We start from the raw sequence: 14806 nt of genomic DNA, 5'->3' as shown, positions 1-14806 counted from the left end.
GTGCAGCTTTAATACACGAATGGTAACTACCGTAGTAAGAGGAATCAACTAAAAGCGACAATACGAGTTGGTAACCTTTCTCTCCAAGATTTGAATCGTGTGTTTGCTTGTTCCGTCAGTTTGTGGATGATACGTGGTACTCATGTTTAAATGTGTCCCTAAGGCTCCTTGTAATACTAGAAGTGAAACGAGTATTTCGATCCGAGGTAGTTGACAATGGTACATTGTGTTGGAGTAGAATTTCGAGATATGCTCGAACAAGTTAGTTAGGGTTCGAAAACGTTCGTTATGACTATTCACCCTTATGGCGAATACCAGTGTAACGTGAAGAGTCTCTCCCTCCATGGATAATTTAGAATAAAAGATTTCCTTATACGAAAGTACGAGCGAAAAGGATAGGAGTGAAATAAGGACTTAGAACAGGATGAGTTTATACCTTGAGGTAGCCATATCGCGCATCTAGTGGTCCAATGTTGAGACTGGGTGGGAAACGAGATAGTATACGTAGTTGTATAGTTCGGGGTTGAGTAGTAGTCGTCCGTATCAGGAGCATGAGGACGATAAGTTAAAGAGAAAGGAATTGTGTGTTATCTTGGGTCCCAGTAATATCAGACGGTCATAGTGAAATAACAGTGTTATGTAACGTGGTACGTGGTGATGAGAAGATTGATCGGATCCATAATTAAGTATTCCAATCGTTCGTGCAAAAATAACGAATTTCAGTTTCCTTGATTTCGAGTCGAGAGAGTATGGCTTTCGAGCGTTCAAGTAGAAATATTTCCATATTTGAATTCCATTGTGTTACATGAATTTAGCTAGTAAGGTTGGTGTGAATAATCGCGTTAAAATTTCGGACACGGAGAGGTTTAGTCCTTTCCTTGGGGAGTTAACGGGGTTAAAGGACGAGTAACACGAGAAAAAGTCGAAAATGAATCTGCGGTAATAACCGGCGAGATCTAAGATTTTACGAATACAAGTCAGAGTCATGAGGGTTTCCCAATTACGTGTGGTTCCGATTGCGAGATTTGTTGTAATGCCTTGACCACTAACAACATGGTCTAGAAATTTGACTTCGTTTAACCAAAATTCTCACTTGGAGAATTCGGTATAGAGTTGCTCTTTTCTCAAGAGTTCGAGCGTTAGACGGAGACGTTGTTCGTTTTCTTCTTTACTTGAATAGGTTTAGACATTGTATATAAATACGATAATGGATTTGTCTAGATAAGTTTGCATACGCGGTACCGGAGGTCTATGAATACAGACGGAGCCTTAGATAAACTGAACGGCACTAAAAGAAATTTATAACTATCGTAGCGAGTTCGGAAATCGATTTGTGAGACATCGTCTCCCTTAACCCTCAATTGATGATAACCAGAATGAAGGTCAATTTTGGAATACACGCGAGATCCTTGTAACGGTTCAAGAGGTTGTTGATACGGGGAAAAGGATATGGGTTCTTAACCGGAAATTACTTAGTTCGTAATAATCTATACATAATTGCAGGGAAACATTTCTCCTTAACGAATAAGTTTTGAGCTCCTTAGTTCTATAGGTGTCAAGTCAAAATTTAATTTATCCACCCAATAAGTTTAACGTACATCCTCCGATAAAATTTATCGATACACAAAAAATTTTCCTTGGTCACTTAAATGGCGTAAGTAGTACCTAGGGAAAATGGTGGAGTGCAAAGAGTAGGCTCCTAGCCTTGGATACAAAACATTTATCGACATCCGAATCGAATAAATATGAAACATGAGAATTTCGAGAAGAAACATACCCGTGACTAGTTGTCATCTCGGGCTTCCTCGGTGTTAATGTTGAAGTCGCGTGCGTTGGGGTTGATTTTCTTCTTTTGGCATTCATTCCTAAAATGACCCGTTTGGCCACATGCGTAGCAAGTGACCGACTTTTATGTGTTGCGTCCCTTTTGTGTGACGGAGGTGGCACTTCCACAATGTTTGGCCATATGACCCCTTCCTTGGCATCGGCAGCAAATTAGCTTGCCACATTCACCAAAGTGATGTTTGTAGCATCTGTTGCAAAAAGGCTTGCTACATTCACCAAAATGATGTTTGTGGCACTTGTTACAATAAGGCAGGTACCCGGCGTAACCTTTCTTGTTTTCAGAGGTGAAGGACTTCTTGGTGAAGTTGTTGTTGTAGTTGCTCGATGGAGAGGCTTCCCATTTTCTTTTGTTGTTACCCGATTGGTCCTCGGCCGTTGGTGTCGACGCTTCAATTTCATTCACCGTTTTTATAGATTGGCGGGCCATCGCTAAAGCCTCTTGTAGGTTAGTGGGTTTGGATGTCATTACCCCGTGTTGAATGCTCTTAGGAAGGCCATCCATGTAAAGTTCAACTCTTAGGGAATCGGGAGTCATGAGGTTCGGACAACTTAAGGCTAGTTCGGCAAACCGTTGATTATAAGCTTCGAGATCATTCCCGGCCGTTTTTAAATTTCTTAGCCCCTGTTCGAGCCTTCGAGTCTCGTCGTGAGGGAAGTATTCGGTGATCATTCTTTCTCTTAATTCGGTCCAGGAGAGGGTGTGGGCTTCATCGATACCCACCAATCGTACGTACTTGTTCCACTATGAAAGAGCGATGTCGGTGAAAGTGAGGGTGGAAAACTTGACCTTATCTTGGTCCCGACAATCGCTTATGCTAAAAACAGATTCCGTTTGATCAAACCATCGGGTGAGAGCAACCGGTCCCCTGGTTCCATCGAAAGTGGGAGGATTGTACTTCATGAAGTTTTTGTAGGAGCAACCTTCGTTTGAATTACCGGTCCCACGATTGTTGTTGTTGGAAAAGTGATCGACCACGGCCGCACCCACGGCGGTGGTTATCATTCTTTGAAGAGCTTGTTCTAGAGTTTCGGAAGGAGTATTGTGTTGACCTTGGTGAGCCATTATTCCTTCATGACACAAGAATATCGTTGATTAGTATTCTCAACAATACTAACCGTGATATGGAATAAGGATAGAGAGAAAAATTCCCTTGACTCGCCTTAAATTCTTTATGTCATAATGTCGGAACGTCCATGTGAATCACCGTAATATAATCCCAGAAATTATATTACCCTGATTCACATGTGCATTTAACATTTACTTCAATAAGTCAAGGTGGCGCGTCAACAAAATTTATCAACGTAAGATCAAGATCAAATACGAGTTAGATATGATAGAAGAGTTCGAGTATAATGCACAAATAGTCAAGTAATTCCTACTTCAGTCTATATGCCGTTGTAGTCTAGATTCACTAATGTACCCTATGACTTGGGGTTGACACCAATGAACTCTAAATCCCTACAACCAATGCTCTGATACCACTTGTAGCGACACCGTCAAATCTTCATTGACGGCGTCAGCTACTTAGGTCCCGTTACGTGGTCGTAGGTCTTTAAAATAACGTTTGACCAAAGGTATGTCGCATTATTTCAAAAGTAAAGATTGGTTTAAAGTTTACAGAAATTTTTCATCCAAAAGTTTCGTTACAAAGTTATAAGTACAAGTGAAACCTATGCGACACAGTTTTAAAGAAAGTCAAAAGACGCTCCATGTATGCACATATACTTGACATCCAATGCAAGTATCAAAATAATGAGCGGAAGCATGTTTCACATATCATTCAAAGACCTGAGAAAAACATAGAAATCTATCAACGAAAACGTTGGTGAAATCATAGGTTTAAATAAGTAAGTGAGTAAAATTAAGTCGAACCACAAGATTTGCAACATTGATAAAATAGTAGTACATTCTAAAAGTTAATATTCACGAGCACCCAATTATCAAGGCTTAACATTCCGTCCGTTGATACCTCATCATAATAGTGCTAGAACAACACTGTTTCTCGAAAATATATTTCATCTGTGGACGGTAGCGAACCGTCCAAGATAAGGGTTTGTCAAACCCGTATGGCCATACAACATAAGTTCACGCCTACACTTACATACTGCAAGAGTAACTAATGATAATCGAATTGAGGATTTTGTTCTAAACTCGTATGTAGAATGTTTGTTTTCCTCTACTTGTGTTCACTTAGTTAAAAAGAAATGTTTATGTTTTCTCATCCCAAATGTAAGTTCAAAAGAGTAAAAGTGGGACAATGATCTCACCTTGAGTGCAAGAGTTAATAAAGTACTTCAACAAGTAAACGCGTGCAAAGACAAAGCTAGTCTTGACCTAAACATATAGATTGTATCAATAACGGTAAACACAAACGGTCAAAGATGTTCAATTAGTCCTATGACTCATTACGACTCGATTATATATAGCATGTGAATCACATTGTCAAGTTTCATGCAAGATACAAGTAAAGAATCATGTTAGAAATATTGCAAAATCATTTGGTTAAGTTTGACAAAAAGTCAAACTTGGGTCGGGTCAAAGTCAACGAAAAAGTCAACACGTTCGGGTCGGGCCCCGAACTATTTTTCTGTGCTAATTATTCATATATAAGCATGTTAGAACAAGTTGCATGTGAATTGGAGGTCCATAGCATGCCAAACATTTCACGTGAAATGAACAAGTGGGACAGAACCTGGACCAGGCAAATGCCGCGCCGCGGCCCAGGTTGTCGTGCCGCGCCAACAGGCATGGCCTGGTACCTGGTCTGTTTCACTTGTTCAAGACTTAGCCAAAATTCAAACAAACGCAAAACACAAACCGTAAACACTTAAAATGCGTATCTTATATCGTTGGAAAGCTCTTTTGACAAGGAACACAACTAAATATGTTTCAACAAACAAAAACATCATTTGCAATAACCGATTTCTCGTCATGTGAACATTAGTAGTCCATCTCCAAAGTTTCAAATTTACAAAATGCATTTTAAGTTTCGGGAATCCAATTCGCACATATGATATGCCGTTTTGAAGGTAATGAATCATACATTACAACCATACACTTACAATTAACATTTCATGGCATTCAAGCATCAAAAAGTCCATCTCAAGAACTATCAAACCCCAATCAAGAATCACAAAATCATTAATCATGTTTTTGAAGTTTCACAAATCAACCTACACATCAAAATGAAGCTAGTGATACTAGTAACACAATTAAAACATGAACTTAAACAATTTAACAACATTAACTCATCCAAAATCAAAGATTAAGCAAACCCATTTTTAAGTTCATGCTAGTTACTCCAAAACAACAATTCGAGCATACAAATCATATATTTATGTTAGACTTGAGCCATAGACACTAATTAACACTTTTATAATTCAAAAACATCAAGAACACAAAATCTAGTGATTTTAGAAAGTTACCCAAATGAGATGAAATTGGTATCAAGTTGTAGATGATGAAGAGAGGATTCCAAATACGTAATTTGTTTTGATGTTAGCCTCCAAAATCGAATTTAGATGATGAATTAAGGATTGGGAAGTTGAGAGAAAATTGTGAAAGTGTTGAAGAAAAAGGAAAATGAAATGGAAAATGAAAGAAAGAGGTGGGTGTTAACCACTTTGACCTAGTCAAAGGTTTGGGCTTTTGGCAAGTCTAGTCCCTCTAGTTTATAAGCGGGTGCGTGAATTAGCCCAACGAATATTTTGAATTACACGGGAGTGCGGGTGACGTTATAATCCCATAACGAAAATATTAAGGATGTTAGTTAACGGAGGATACGAATCTAGATACGAAGGACATTATTAAAATAAAAAGACGGGCGTTAAAATAATCTAACGAAAAAATGCGGGATGTTACACTAGTGATGCTGACGGTACTGTTGATGCTGTTGGTAAACAAGTTTAGCTTTTAATTCGTGCACCATCCTTGTCAGGGTTTCTATTCTTCCCTGTATCATTTCTATCCATCTATTCATCTTGGTTTACGGCTATGATTTGAATAAATAATCTCTAAAACTTTAGAGATTACATAATCACCATAGAATATTTCTCCGATGAAGCTATGTATCAATAATTCATCGTTTGTTGTTGTTGGTACTCCTTGGTGTCTATGGTGCGTGTGACGTTGATGTTCGAGGTACCGATTGTGATGTTAAAGTGTGGCGTGCGGATGTTTCTTTTGGTGGTGGTGATGGTACTGTTGCTGCCAGTGCTGCTGCTGGTGCTTGTAACCTTTGCACCATACTCTCCAAAGCCACTACCCGAGCGCGAAGCTCGTTGACTTCTTCTATTACACCGGGATGATTGTTGGTTCGAACGAGCGGAAGAATAAAATCTAAAATTCGAGATAGTATATAATCGTGACGAGATACTCAGTAAATGAGAGAGAAAATGGTACTTCGGACAGGTTCGCCGGTAAGTGCTTCAGGTTCTTCGCCAAGAGGGCAATGTGGTGGATGAAAGGGATCGCCTTCTTCTTGTCTCCAATGATTAAGCAGGCTACGACCCATCACCAATTCATCCAGAATAGATGATGGCTGATTGGTTGATCCATTCCAGTCACACTGCTTTCGGAGCTCGAGTGAAACTCCATATCAGAATCCGAGGGACTTGAATCAGTGCCGAGTTCCATTTCGTACGATTGAATAAATGATTTTTTGATATGAAATGATTTCCGGCTATCGGATGGTATTCTAATTTCATAGAATATCTATATATATAGATCAAAAGATTTCGTAGATTACGGAGAAATTTACGGAATATGTCAGGCAAAGTTTACAGTAACAGATACGCTAAGATATGAATTACCAGATACGCTAAGATATGAATTAGCAGATACACTAAGATATGAATTTTTTCTATACACTATTTACGCAATCAATGCAGTAAGATGTGTCTAGACTAAGAATAATAAGTATGTAATTTCCGACAAGAATGATAAGCAATACTTTTTGACATGCAAACACGGTCGAAGTCCAGACTCACTAATGCATCCTAACAACTATTAGTTAGACACACTAATGCAAGACCTAGTTCGCTAAGACCATCGCTCTGATACCACATGAGACGACCCGTCCTAATCCATAAGGACGAATACAATAACATATGACTACATTGTGAGGTATTTAACCTCTATATGATACATTTTACAAACATTGCATTCGTTTTAAAAGACAAACTTTCATTTCATCGAAAGTTGACAGACATGCATACCATTTCATAATATCCAACTATAAATGACCTAATCTGTCATTTACTTAATCGTATTCTTTATTGAACTCAACAACTTGAATGCAACGTCTTTTGAAATATGCCATGAATGACTCCAAGTAATATCTTTAAAACGAGCAAATGCACAGCGGAAGATCTTTTTCAATCCTGAGAATAAACATGCTTTAAAGTGTCAACCAAAAGGTTGGTGAGTTCATTACTTTATCATCAATATTCATTTCCATCATTTTTAATAGACCACATGATTTGCATTTTCATTTCTCATAAATATACATCTCATATCAGGCATTTCACACTGTATAGAGATAAAAATTATTCATATGGTGAACACCTGGTAACCGACCTTAACAAGATGCATATAGAATATCCCCATCATTCCGGGACATCCTTCGGACATGATAAATTCAAAGTACTAAAGCATCTGGTACGTTGGATGGGGCTCGTTGGGTCCAATAGATCTATCTTTAGGATTCGCGTCAATTAGGGTGTCTGTTCCCTAATTCTTAGATTACCAGACTAAAAAGGGGCATATTCGATTTCGATTATTCAACCATAGAATGTAGTTTCGATTACTTGTGTCTATTTCGTCAAACATTTATAAAAGCGCATGTATTCTCAGTCCCAAAAATATATATTGCAAAAGCATTTAAAAGGGAGTAATGAAACTCACAATACGATATTTTGTAGTAAAAATATGCATACGACAGAACTGAACAATGCATGATTGGCCTCGGATTCACGAACCTATATCAAGTATATATATTAACACATATACTTGTAATCGAACAACTAAATTTTTAAGTTATATTAATTATTAATTTGAATACTTTTATTTTTATATATGATATACTACAATGTATTAATGTTTTTCACACATAATTATATTAATATCTTATAATATATATATTCATAGAAATGTTTGTTTGTTATGATAATAATAATAATAATAATAATAATAATAATAATAATAATAATAATAATAATAATAATAATAATAATAATAATAATAATAGTAATAATAATAATAATAATAATAATAGTAATAATAATAATAATAATAATAATAATAATAATAATAATAATAATAATAATAATAATAATAATAATAATAATAATAATAATAATAATAATAATAATACTAATAATAATAATAATAATAATAATAAAGATAATGATAATACTTATAATAGTAAACATAATGATACTACTTAATACTGATAATGATAATGATAATAATAATATTGATAATTCTAATAGAAATGATAATTTTTAATGATAATAATATGATAATAAAAATAACAATTTTACAAAAAAATATTTTATTAATAATAATAAATTTAAAAAAATGATAATTTTAATGTTCATACTAACAATAGGTATAGTATTTATATTGGTATAATAATAATGTTAATAATAATAATAATTATTATTATTATAAAAGGAGACTACCTTCAAAACAAGTCTAAAAAAAATGCCATAGCCCGAGCTCGAACCCACGACCTCTCGCTCAGAAACCATACCCCTAACCACTGCTCCATTGATCCTTTTCTAATTTATTTGATTCTTAATTTCCTTTAATTAGATTTCAGCCCGATTAGCACTTGCATTTCGACCCAACAATGCAAAAAGGGGTTTGGCCCAACAGATCACGCAAACGGGATCACAGCCCATCAGAAAACATAAACTAATCTCTGCCCAATCATATAATGTAATTAATCTCAGGCGAACATGTTGCTCCAGTCCAATAGCAGGTTGATTGTTGTTAATTAAATAAAAAAAACTGCTGCAAGCAAGGATCGAAGATAGGGCCTCATGTTTCCCAAACAACCTACTAACTATTGCTCCGTTTGTCTCTTTCTTGAAATACTCCGCTCTTTAAATCATTTAACCTATACTAACAGTTTATTATCCTCCTAATATCACCATCATCATTTTATACTAATTTCTTCCCAACAAACTTCTCAGGTTTTAATTATAAAAATATCAGTATATTTTCCGTATATGTATATGCATCTAAAAGTGGTATTGTTTCATAAATAACAAATTTGTTACATGTCCGGTAGTTGTGTTGCACTCGACTTTCTCCCAATCACAACACTCGTCACCATGATCAACCCAATTTGGAAGAAGTGGGTCCATAACGATTAGTGTCCAGATTTGTGACTTAAATTAGTCGATAATAATTCATGGTGGGGTTTTCGGTTCAATAAATAATTATTCACTAAAACCTCATTATTAATATCCTTTTTCCACCACCATTAATAATATAACCAATCATAATCATTCCTACATTCTTCCTATTTTCGTTTCACTGCTGCAAAACAGCTCGTTACCAGCTGGTCTGGGTTGGGTTAATTGAAATAGAAATGAACGTATATCAGCGAGTTAAGGTGGTGGTTTTTACACAGAAAAATAGCTGAAGAGGTCATAGTTTTCTCGCATTCAAACAGATGAAGACGAAAAGGAAAAAAATTAACGGCTGTGTTTGAGTTTGATGATTAACTTTAATCGATAACGGGAAAAGTGGTGATTGTTTTGGGTCTGTTTTTAGTGAATAAACACAGACAACTAGCAGAAAGTTTGAGTCGTTTGATTGTAGGTTTCGAAAGAAAAGAAAAAATATATGTCGTAGCATGTTAACGAAGGTAGTAACAAGTAAGTTTTGTTTGGTTGATTAGTAGAATAAAATAGAAACACGTACCATTTGTTCGGGTTGGAAATAGAAACGGAATATATAGAGTAACAGTAACATTAGCATCCCAAGTGGGTTTCGATGGTGTTTGATCATGATAGTTTCAAAGTGATGACGTAAGGTGGTCAGTCGGAGTGGCAGTATAAATGGTTCAACGAATGTCGATTAGAACAGAAAACATATAGAAGGGAATTAGGAAGATGGTGGTGGTTCGGTTAAAATATTTCCAGGTATGTGTGGTCTTTGATTCACAAAATAGAACATTAGTTGAATCCTTGTAGTAGTGTGGTGATCGAGGTGGTCTAAGGTGGTGATGGTTGAGATAGTGAAGGAGAAGAAGAAGAACTCAAGAAGGAGAAGAAGATAGTGATGACAGTTGTAGAGGAGTTTCCTTCTATGAATGTATATAGAGATAGGAAAGTAGAATAGATGAGATGGGTAGATTAGATGGCTAACAGAAAACAAAATCAAGTACAATAATTTGTAGACAAAACAAAATTATAAAAGTTTGAGAGTGAAAGGAAACGGGTCCATATATCTACCTCTATGGATTTCTTATTAATATTAATGTTTAATAATTATAATTATAATAATAATCAAAATACTAATAATAAGAAAAAGATAAAAGTAATAAAACTATTGATAATAATAATTTTAAATAAAAATGATAATTTTTAGTAATTATGTTAGTAATGATAATAATAACTATAAAATCGATAATAATAATATTATAAATTATAATAATAATACTAATACTAATTATAATAATATAAATGATAATAATAATATGAGCAATAATAATACTATAACAATTTATATATATATATATATATATATATATATATATATATATATACCTATTTATTAACAACAATTGTTCGTGAATCGGCGGGAACAGTCGAAGATCAAATGAATCCATGTAAGCAGTTCAAAATTTTTGAGACTCAACATTACAGACTTTGCTTATCGTGTCGAAAACATATAAAGATTAAGTTTATATTTGGTAGGAAATTTCCGGGTCGTCACATCACTTTTGTTAGGTAGTTCGAACGCTTGAGCATATAACGACCCATCCTAATCCATCTGGACGAATACATTACATTTGGTTACATCGCGAGGTACTTGACCTCTATATGATACATTTTATGAAACATTGCATTCGTTTTTAAAAGACAAACTTTCATTTCATCGAAAGTTGACAGGCATGCATACCATTTCATAATATATCTAAACTATAAATGACTTGATAATATTCTTGATGAAATCAATGACTCGAATGTAACGTCTTTTGAAATATGTCATGAATGACTCCAAGTAATATTTCTAAGATGAGTAAATGCACAGCGGAAGATTTATTTCGTACCTGAGAATAAACATGCTTTAAAGTGTCAACCAAAAGGTTGGTGAGTTCATTAGTTTGTCATAATCATTCATTTCCATAATTTAATAGACCACAAGATTTTCATTTCCATTTCTCATAAACATAATCTCATATCAGGCATATCGCACGGCATAGAGATAAAAATCATTCATATGGTGAATGCTTGATAACCGAACTAACAGGATGCATATAGAATATCCCCATCATTCCAGGACTATCACCGGACATGATAATCGAAGTACTAAAGCATTCGTAACCCGAATGGGACATGTCAAGGTGCATAGATCTATCTTTAGGATTCGCGTCAATTAGGGGCCATTTCCCTAATTCTTAGGCTACCAAGCTAAAAAGGGGCATATTCGATTACTTGTTTCTATTTCGTAAAACATTTATAAAAGAAGCGCATGTATTCTCAGTCCCAAGAATATATATTGCAAAAGCATTTAAAAAGGGAGCAAATGAAACTCACAATACTGTATTTTGTAGTAAAAATACATATGACGACATTGAACAATGCAGGGTTTGGCCTCGGATTCACGAACCTATAACATTTATATATATATATATATATATATATATATATATATATATATATATATATATATATATATATATATATATATTAACACACATAATTGTAATCGAACAAATATATATATTATTATTAGTTATATAATTTTTATATTAGTAGCTTTTATATTTCATTATTGATATATATTAATTATATATATATATATATATATATATATATATATATATATATATATATATGTGTGTGTGTGTGTGTGTGTGTGTGTTTCATTTGTTTGTTAAGAATAGTAATTATAAAATACTATAATAATATTAGTAGTGATTAAAATAATAATAATAATAATAATAGTATTAATAATAATGATAATAATATTAATTATTCTCATAATAATAATATTAATGATACTTTTATTAATAAGTCTTATAATAATGAAAATAACAGTTTTTAAATGAAAAGTTTAATAATGTTAATTATAAATAGATTAATAATACTAATGTTTAAAAATGATACTAATACTAATATTAATTAAAAATAATGATAACATTAATAAGCATAATCATAATAATAATAATACCTAAATGATAAGATTAATAATAATGTTAATAATGCTTATGTAAAAAAAATATATATGCTAATGATAATAACGTCTTTAATACTTATAAATATAAATATGACATTAGTAATAATAATTATAATTTTAACAATCATAATAATAATAATCCTAATCATAACAATAATTAATAATACACATAATAATAATAATAATAATAATAATAATAATAATAATAATAATAATAATAATAATAATAATAATAATAATAATAATAATAATAATAATAATAATAATAATAATAATAATAATAATAATAATAATAATAATAATAATAATAATAATAATAATAGGAATAAAAGTAATTGTGTATACCCTTAAAGCTTTCTCTAAAAAGAATTGCTCCAAATGGGACTCGAACTCGTGACCTCTCGCTTCCGGACATCTCCTCCAAACCATGTGCTCTGTCCAGTTTTTTTGATTTATATCTTAACTAAGTCTATATAATCCTTTCATTTCGGCCCAATCAGGAAATGGGATTATCTCAGCCCAATCAACTAATCATGGCCCAACAATGATTCAGCCCAACAGTTAAATAAATTGCAGGCCAATCCCATTATTTCTCTTCTCTTCTTCTTCTTATCAAAAAAAAAAAAAATTCACAAAGAGGGATTGAACTCGCGACCTCTCGTATAACACAACTACCCCGTAACCATCCAATCCGTTGTGTTTTTCTATTTTACATTGTAATCAAAATTTTAAAACCCTTCGATAATATATTTTATTAATAATGTAGATATAGAGATATTATTAATAATTATAATGATATATATACCTAATCAAAACGTGTGGGGTTGCAAAAAGAAAAATAAACAGCTCGATCAATTATTATCTTCATGATTATCATCATCACGCCATTTTCATCATTATCGTCATATAGCCGTCATCATCATACATCTAACATCATGTATCACGAGCATCATCATCTTTATCCATCATTTTCGTTTTCTGCATCATCATCAATATCGTTTCACCATCCTTATCTCGACATCATCCTTATCATTAATATGATCATATCGCTACCTTCATTCTCATTTATAGTTTCTTCATCAATATATCATATACCGCCACCATCTTGGTTATTTATCAAAAACAGAAAACAAAATCGTTCAGTATTTCTCACCCTCATCGTTATAGTCGTTGCTATTACCGTAGCTTTATCATCTTCTTTGATTATCTTTAATCACACCGTATTATCATGATGATTATCATCGTTCTCCATGTTACTGTTACATTAAAAAAAAAAAGAGGCAGCAAGCGTAGCAAGTGCAGTAGCAGGAGTTATTAAAGTATCAAATGAATATCTTGTTGGGACGGTTTGAATAGTGGTGGTTATTATGGTGTTTTGTTCACAACGAGGACTGAAACCATAGTTAGTAGCGATGGTGGTGTTTATCTTTGAAACAGAAATGGAAAGGATAGATTAATCAACAACGAAAGCGTGTATCATCAGGGTTGTTGTGTTGGCTTTCAATGGTGGTTGAAGTGGTGGAGGTGAGGTGGTCCATGATGGTGGTTGCTGGTTATGGCGAGTTCAAGAAGAAGAAGAAAAAAAAATAGAAGAGAGGGAGAGAGATGGATCACGATGGTTGCAATGGTGTATGTGGCGGTTGATGGTGGTTATGGTGGCATCATGGTGGTTGGGTGGTGGTGTCCGATGGTGTGGCGGGTGTGGTGTTGGTGATTCTTATTCTCTTCTTATGTATATATGTATGTATAGGCTGATATATATATTAGATAGATAAAGAATTATATCGAATAGGAATAAAGAACAGAAACATTACATGATTAATTTAGTTCACGGGTATATTTCACTATTAGACTGCCGACAGTTTTTCGCTGTTGAGTATATAGTGTTCATTGCTAAACAATTAATATATAAAAGTGTTCCTAAAAATCCCTAATTTTTTAAATTAAGTCCATTTATTTATTCTGGTCATTAACTGTTTGAAACCTGATCAAAAAGATTCATTAATTATTTATTTTCTATTCCAAATAATATGTACGGAGTACTAAAATTTAGTCTAAAAATGTAAAAATATTTTTATCAAACCTAAAATCTTCGTAATCAATTTACAGTCCAACTTTTATTTTAAATCTTCATGAACTCGTTTTAGATCTATATGAACACTAACGAAATGTCAACCGAGTATTACAACCGTTGGCTAAATCTACTCGAAACCATTCATTTTCAATATACACTTTCTATATATATATCCAATCTTAATTAACAAATTTTATTAAGTAAAGAAATATATTAATTATATCTTTTTAAATAAATAAATATAATATTATCTATTTATAAGTAATATTTATATACATAATATATATATATATATATATATATATATATATATATATATATATATATATATATATATATATATATATATATATATATATATAATAATAGTTCTCATTACATCGCCTATTATTTTACATATTTAATTCTAACAATTTAATCATATATTATTTCAAATAATAATTAAAATATATATATTTAAATATATA

The sequence above is a fragment of the Rutidosis leptorrhynchoides genome, chromosome 2, assembly GCF_046630445.1.
Source record: "Rutidosis leptorrhynchoides isolate AG116_Rl617_1_P2 chromosome 2, CSIRO_AGI_Rlap_v1, whole genome shotgun sequence".
NCBI lineage: Eukaryota > Viridiplantae > Streptophyta > Magnoliopsida > Asterales > Asteraceae > Rutidosis > Rutidosis leptorrhynchoides.
This window is presented reverse-complemented; position numbering follows the sequence as displayed.